We start from the raw sequence: 8,196 nt of genomic DNA on the forward strand, positions 1-8,196 counted from the left end.
GTGGGCCGCGCCCGTCCTCCGCACGACGAGCGCGCACCCGCGTGGGCGCTGGCTGTGCGGTCTTTGCTACCCACCCCTGCGCGCGTGAGCCGTGTCCTCGCGCCCACCTGGACCGTATCCCCTTCTCCCCAACTCCTCCGCCGAGCGCCTCCCGTGAGGCCCGCAGGAACCTCAGCGCCCGCCAGATCGCGCGCACCAGACCCCGCGCACCAGACCCCGCGCCTGACCTGGTTCTGATAACCGAGACCGCTGAGTCCTCCCGGTACCTCCGCGCCCAGCTCAAGGGCTGCTCCCTGCGGGCGCCCCCCCGCCCCCCCAACTCCCCACCCGTCTGTTGATTTGCTCCGTGCTGGCGTGCACCCTCCTGCTCACGGAGCCGGCCTGGCCTTTTCTCCCCGGCCCGTCACCCCTGGGCACGTCTGTGTGTGCCCGCCGCCCCGCTGGCAGCAGGTGAGCGCTGAAGCTGGGCGCGAGGCCAGAGAGCCCGGCCTGGACAGCCCGGCTGGCGCGCGGCTCCACGGGCGACACGGACGCGAGGGTCACCGCAGCCTCGGCGCAGTGAGAGGGAACGGGCGCCAGCGGGCAGCGCACGGCAGGTGCGGGCCGCCCGAGGCTGCTCCGAACGCGTCCCACGTGAGGCCGCGGCCCGAGGGGAGCCTTGGCCTCGGGCGTCCTGAGCGCAGAGAGCAGCTCCCGGCGCAGGACGCGCGTGTTGCCGTGGACACGCGGGCGCACCTGTGCCAACACCGCAGGAAACGGCGCCCCGGGCCCGGGCCCGGAGGCTGTGGCCGGGGAGGGAGCGGCCGGGAGCGTGTGCGTCTCCAGTTACTCCGCAGGCGCCCGGAACACACCTCCCCCCAAGGGCGCGGGCCTAGGCGGAGAGTCCCGCCCAGAGGGTCCCGGCGGATCCGCAAGGCCGCGCGGCCCGGCGCGGTCCTGACCTCGGCTCGTTGGGCGGTGGAGGGGGGGGGGGGGCGCCCCCTCCTTGGCCGAGGAGCCCCGCTGGGGCCACCAGAGGAAAGCGGCTGCACCCAGCCCCCCAGCCCCCGCACCATGTGCCCGGCAGGACTCAGCCAGTGGGACACTCCGTGGACGGGGCGGTGCCCCCTCCGACGCGGCGCTTCCCTGACGGCGGATTCCAGGCGCCCCGAGCGCGGAGGAGCCCGGCGCTCCTGGGGTGGAGAGGAGAGGCGGGGTGCCGGGGGGAGACCGCGTCTGGGGAAGGGAGGCTTCGGGACGCGGAGTCGGCCTCCCTGCTCCCCTCGCGGGCTCCCGCGCCCTTGCCCGCGCCCCAAGCCGCTGGAGGGTCGCGGTCTAGTCTCACCAGCAGGCGGACCCCGCCCCCGACCCTCGAACAGCCTGGGGTCCCGGCTCCGCAGGGGTGACACGCGCCAACAGGCGGCGGGAAGGAGGCGGGGCGGAGCGCGCCGGGTCCCCGACTCGGCCGCGGCCAGCTGGGGGGGCGGAGCGCCCGGCACCACCAGGGCCCCGGCCCGGTCCCGCCGCCCCGCGCTCCTCCCGCCCGCCGGCCTCAGAAGGCGCTCCCGCCCGCGGCCGCCCCCTCCCCGCGAGCCTCCATATAACCCGCCTCGACGGGCCCGCCGCGCGCCCTGCCTCCCGCCTCGAAGCGCGCGCCTGGTGGGCCGGGGCCGGGCGACTCGGTACCGATGCTGGGGGCTCCGACGGCACCAGGTAGGCAGCGCAGGGACCGGCGCCCCCGGGACTTGCGCGCGGGTCGGCTCGTCTGCGGGGACGGAGCGCAGGGCGGCAGGCGCTTCGGCTCTCGGCGCAGGAGCTGGGAGTTGGCGGAGAGACCCGCACGAACGGGAGAGAGGGCGACGTGGGGTCTCCCTCGAGGTCCAGGCTCCCTGGACTTGGCTCAGAGACAGGGAGCCGGCCGGAGTCCGGTCCGGAGGAGAGGCGGGTAAGGCCCCGTGTGGGGAGTGGGGGGGTCTCTTGGGGGCAGGAGCAGGCTCGCCCCTACTAGCCCCTCCTCACCTGGGATTCAAGGCCCTCCTGCTACCCCGCCCCCCGGCTTCCAGGGGAGGTTGGGAATGTGTTCCTGGAGAGGCCCGAAGCTCCTGCCCGCCTCACTCTGCACCCCCTCACTCTGCACCCCCTCACTCTGCACCCCCTCACTCTGCACCCCCTCACTCTGCACCCCCTCACTCTGCACCCCCTCACTCTGCACCCCCTCACTCTGCACCCCCTCACTCTGCACCCCCTCACTCTGCACCCCCTCACTCTGCACTGATGTGGATGGAGGCCTGAGTCCGACAACCCCAGGCGCTCTCCAGCTCGGTTACTCAGGAGCTAGTTCCCGAGGGGCGTCTCCCCATGGCTCTCGGCTGGCCTGGGGAGCCCGCCTGTTGCTGAGTCTGTTGAGAGGACAGGGGGGCCTGGCAGGAGACAGACCCCTGGTCCCGGCCTGCCTTGGCTCCCTGCACTCCCGGCCCCCACAGCCATGGTCCTCGCAGCCTTTAAACCCGGGGGGGGGGGGGGGGGCGGTCGGGCAGCTATTGCCGCCTGTATGTTTGTCCGGTCCCTGAGCTGAGACGCACAGCGTGTGCGCTTATCCACATACACAGACGGGTGACGGGCAGACCGCTGTCAACCAGCGCGGGGCGGGGACCGTGTGGGATTATCGTCTGACCAGAGGCCGCTTGGTCCAAACGGACTGTGGCCGGTTGGTTAAGCACCGGCCGTTGGGAGACCATCGGCGCAGCGGTGTGGGGGGGCTGGGTTTGCTGTCATTGGCGGTGCTGAGCTTTATAATTAGCTTGGGGGGGGGCGGGGGGATGAGTCCCGTAAGCGGAAATAAAGCCCGTGGCCCCTTCGGTGTTTATCGCAGCCCACCCACCCGTCCGTGGGTCTGTTCCGTGCGATATAAGAACGCACCGCGCCGAGAACAAAGGACAGGCTGTTGGCAACTCTGCGGCGTGTGAATGTACGGAGTGTGCGTGCAACTGCAAAATAAGAGAAAAGCCGGGGAGCGGAGCTGTGACGGAGGCCTGTGCGTTCGTCAGTGGAGCCTCCAGAGGTGGCTGATCCGTAGGCCTGGCGCCCTGGCCGGGTGGCTCAGTGGGTGGAGCGTCGACCTGGGTCCGCGGGGTGGGGGGGCGGCGGGCTGTAGGGAGGGTGCCTCAGGTTAGTATTTATTTATAGAGGATGCCCCACCCACGTCTAAGAATGGATTTATAACATCGAACACGTGCAGACAACTCAGCTAAAACAGAGACAGAAAGGAGAGACCCAGGACTTGGGGGAGAGACAAAGAGCCCGGGACCCGGACGTGCGGACCGCATTCACGGGAGATGGCCACACCCCAGGGGGACCGGTTCCCTGGGGGTGCAGGAAGCGCGTGCGCCTCTGGATGGGAGGCAGCTTCTGCTCACTGAGCTCCCCGAGTCCCAGGGGCGTTGACCACCCAGGCGGCTCCCCGACAGGCGTGGGTGCGCGAGGAACTTGGGTTTCAACAAATCAGGAGCTTTCCTCCGAGTGCCTCCTGCTGACAGCCCCGAGCAGGGGAGGGTGAGCCTTCATTCTGCAGCCCAGGCGCCTCTGCAGGAATGCCAGTCAGTGTGTTACAATGTGTCCTTTCCTTTTCTTTTTTAAAAAATATATTTATTGATTTTTTACAGAGAGGAAGGGAGAGGGAGAGAGAGTTAGAAACATCGATGAGAGAGAAACATCGATCAGCTGCCTCCTGCACACCCCCCACTGGGGATGTGCCCGCAACCAAGGTACATGCCCTTGACCGGAATCGAACCTGGGACCCTTCAGCCCGCAGGCCGACGCTCTATCCACTGAGTGCACCCACACTTCGGGCGGGAGGCCGGGGCTCCCACGGGTGACACGGCGCCCAAGTTTGCACACTGTGCAGGGAGCACAGCCCGGACTTGGAGCTGCTGGGCCCCCGCCCCTGGGTGGTGTGAACATGAGACACAGCCCCGACCCCCAGTACAGGGAACACCCATGCGGGGGGCCCTCTGAGACCATCTAAGCCGGAAGTATAGGATTCAGGGGTGCTGTGCACTCCAATGGGGGAAAATGCCATCTCTATTTGCATTAACTTCAAATAAATGTCAGCATTTCCTCTCATTATGAATGTATGCGCCAAACCACCCTCGTGCTCATCGTATCTGGGACTTTCTTTTAAAAATATATATATATATTTCTATTGATGTCAGAGGGGAAGGGAGAGGGAGAGAGAGAAACATCAATGATGAGAGGGAGTCATGGATCAGCTGCCTCCTGCACGCCCCCAATGGGGATGGAGCCCGAAACCCCGGGCATGTGCCCTGACCGGGAATTGAACCGGGACCTCCTGGTTCCTAAGTCGATGCTCAGCCACGGAGCCACGCCGGCCAGGCCCTGGGACCTGCCTTCCAGTGGGACTCTCCGGAAGCTGCTCCCGTGTGAGGCGGGAGCTGCTGAAACCTCCAAGTCCCGCTCCTGCTGGTCACCAGCTGGGTGGGAGGTCTCGGAGCTGCCCCAGGCCCCCCGGAGCGAGAGGGTCAGGAAGGGGTGCCCGGCTACCCCACAAGCCCACCTTCTCCGTGTCATGGTGACAGCGTGGCCCGGGGCTGCCCTAACCAGGGCCTCGGAGGCAGGGGCTGCGGGGCGGTGGGGCATCGGCCCGAGCGAGGACGGAGGGAGGACAGCCCGGGGAGAGGCCAGGCTCCGGAGCTCTGCTGGCCGCGGAGAGAGGCGGCGAGGAGGACACGGGCGGCCGGTCTCAGCCGTGGAGGGGACGTGCGAGTGGTCAGGACAGGTCCGTGGCTGGAGACTCGTGGGCCTGGGCTGGAATCCGACTTTCCCCAGACGGAGCCGGGGCTGGAGCCAGCGGATCTGTAGGAGACAGGCCTGGGAGGTGCGGGGGGCTGGCACTCCCGGACCCGCCCCCCACCCTCTGCCTTCCGCGTTGGGGAGCAGGGCTACCGACAGGGGCGCTCATGGGTGCCTCTTCTTCTTTTTCTTTGTCATTTCCCGTTGATTTTAGAGAGAGGGGAGAGAGGGGAAGACGGAGAGGAACATCGATGTGAGAGAAGCATATCGACTGGTTGCCTCCTGCACACGCCCCGACCAGGGCCGGGCCAGGGAGGACCCTGCAACCCTAGTACGTGCCCTTGACCGGAATCGAACCCGGGACCCTTTGGTCCATAGGCGGACGCTCTATCCACTGAGCCACACCGGCCAGGGCCATGGGTCCCTCTTCTGATGGGCTTGGTGTAGATAGACCTGTGTGTCTGGGCGCTCACTCCCACTCACTGGGAGACACAGACCATGTGACTGTGCCGAGAAGCACAGAGGACACGACCAAGGTCAGGTGCAGGGTCCGGCTGGCCGCCCCTGCCCGCTACCCCTGGGGCGGACCAAGCAGCTCCGGGGGGGCGGGGGGAGGGCCTCTAGCTGGTGGGCCAGGTCCTGACTCCATGGCCAAGTCCCCATCTCTTCCCCTGTGGGGGGGGGGGCCACAGCTCCTCCTCCTGGGAGTAGCCCTTGGGGACACACCTGAGACCCCCGAGGGCAGACCCACGGGTCCCACAAAGTCTGGTCCAGCCCCTTTCCCACCAGGCAGGACCCCGGGTGTGGGCATCGCCAATGCCACCTCCCACCAGCCTCGGTGCGGGCAGCCTGGGCCCGTCTCCTGCGACCCTGCTCCGTGCGGCTGCGCTCGCTCGGGAAGGACCTGTCCCTGGCGGCCCCGCCCGGGGCCAGCTGGGGAATCACCCCAGAGACCAGAATGGGGGGTGCAGGGAGGGGGCTGGGGCGCTAATTGCTCACCTGCTGCCAGGCCCTGGCCCGGGGGGGGGGCGGGGGGAGGTATCGGGGAGCCTCTGGCTAATTGAACGGTGGCTGCTCCTGGGGCGAGGGGCGCCTGGCCCTCCCACCTCCACCCACCGCCTGGGCCTTCGGAGGGACACCCGGCCTGTTCTCTCTGGGGCTGAAACACACGAGAAATGCCTGGGGTTCTCTTTTGCCACCTCCCGGCCTCAGGCCCTGTTCTCCCTCAGTGATGGGGGACGGCTTGAGGGGTCTCGGGGGCCACAGAGAGGGCCTCCCTGCTGTGAGGAGGCGGCAGCCCCGGCCGCCCTCGGGGCTCCAGGAGGGACCGTGTGTGGACAGGTCCACCCTCCTGCTTCTCGGGCTGCCCGTCCCTGTGCCCTCGGTCGCTGACGGGGTCGCCTGCAAGTTCAGCAGCTGGAAGGGGCCGGCTGTCAGCGGTAACTGGGAGGAGGCCGCCCGGGGCTTTAACGAGCCATGGTGACAGTGCGTGGCTGTGGCCGTGGCTGTGGCCGTGGCTGTGGCTGTGATCGGTTCCTCTCCTCCGCTTCCCGCCTCGGGGCCAGCGAGGCCCGCGGACGGCTCCTGTGGGTTTTCCCGCGGGAGGAGGGCGTGCTCCGACCTGCTCCGGCTCGTTCCGGCGCTGCCTGTCTAATTACGGCGGTAACGAGGGAGGCCACTCCGGTGGGGAGCGCGTCCCCAGCTCGAGCCGTGAACGCAGGAGGCGGGATGCACGAGCCGCTAATTGGATTAACGGAGAGAGGGAACTCAGCCCGAACTGCACAGGAGACTGAGGTCGGCGCCGTTCCAGGAGCGCGGCCTCATCGCCATCACCCCCCCCCCCCCCCCCCCCCCCCGTGTGAGGGGATTTTTCATCCTCATCGGAGGATATTTTCCCATCAGTTTTCAGAGAGCGGAAGAGAGGGAAAGAGAGAGAAATACGGATGTGAGAGAAGCGCATCGATGGGTGGCCTCCTGCACGAGCCGGACCAGGGCCCCGGCGGGGAGGCGCCTGCAACCGAGGTCCGTGCTCCTGAGGGGAATCGAACCCGGAACCCTTTGGTCCGCAGGCCGACCTCTCTCCACTGAGCCACACCGGCCAGGGCCCATGGGCGATGTGAAAGCATTAGTCCGAGAAGGAGCCGGGCTTCTCAGGAAATTAGCAGGAAGTCGTGTATGCAAAGCGCCTTTGAGCCGGAAGGCGGGGCTGGGCTGAGCAAACGCTGTGACGCGGCGTTCAGGACCTTCCGCCTGGGGTCGTGGCGGGGGGGAGCCTCAGACCCCCAAGTCCCCGGCGGGACCCCCGTTCTGTGTGGTTGAAACTTCCATGTGTTTATCTCGGACAAACCCACACTCTCGTGGACTTGATGGCAGTGGGGCCTCTGGGGGAGGGAGCGGGGGCCTGGGGTGATGGGGGGTGACACCTGCTTTGCTCTGTCTGAACCTTTTGACATTTGTGCTGGTGAGTGACACCCCATTGACAAAAGTCCACGGTGGTGCCTGGCCGGCGGGGCTCAGGGGTTGAACGTCGACCTATGAACCAGGAGGTCAGGGTTCGATTCCCGGTCAGGGCACAGGCCCGGGTTGCGGGCTTCATCCCCAGTGTGGGGTGTGCAGGAGGCAGCCGATCAATGTGTCTCTCTCATCATTGATATCTCTCTCTCTCTCTCTCTCTCTCTCTCTCTCTCCCTTCCTCTTTGAAATAAATGAAAATATATTTTTTAAAAATCCATGGTGGTGCCCTAGCCAGTGTGGCTCAGTGGGTAAAGCGTCGGCCTGTGGGCCAAAGGGTCCTGGGTTCGATTCCGGTCAAGGGCACGTACCTCGGTTGCAGGGTCCTCCTCGTCCCGGGCCCTGGTCAGGGCGCGTGCAGGAGGCAACCAATCGCTGTGTTTCTCTCACATAGATGTTTCTCTCTGCCTCTCCCCCTACCCCTTCCACTCTCCCTGAAATCAATGGGAAATTACCCTCCAGTGAGGACCAACAAACACACACAAAATCCACGGTGGTAAGAGGAGGCGAGGCTCAGGGAGGGTGCAAATCCACCCAGGCTGCCGCTGTCCGTGGGCCTGCAGAGCGTGCTTTCATCAGCGGAGGCGGAACGGCTTCCCCAGGGGAGGGGACGGGCAGCGGGCGCTGGGCACGCGCGGTCCAGGAAGCGCCACCAAGGCCGTCGTCTGGGCTGGCGTCTCGGGCCCGGCCGGCGGGCTCTCTTAGGGCTTATGAGGCGTCGATGGGGCCTTTCGAACTGGAGTGCCCTGCCCACCTCCTGGCCCACACCGACCATCGGCCCCCCACCCCCTGTCTCATGGCCGGGTGGTTGGGAATTCAGGTTTTTAAAAATAATTTTTTAAAAATGCCCTGGCCGGTTTGACTCAGCATGGGCCCTCCGACGGAAGGGTCCCGGGT

This window comes from Eptesicus fuscus, chromosome 9 (assembly GCF_027574615.1).
Source record: "Eptesicus fuscus isolate TK198812 chromosome 9, DD_ASM_mEF_20220401, whole genome shotgun sequence".
NCBI classification, from domain to species: Eukaryota; Metazoa; Chordata; class Mammalia; order Chiroptera; family Vespertilionidae; genus Eptesicus; species Eptesicus fuscus.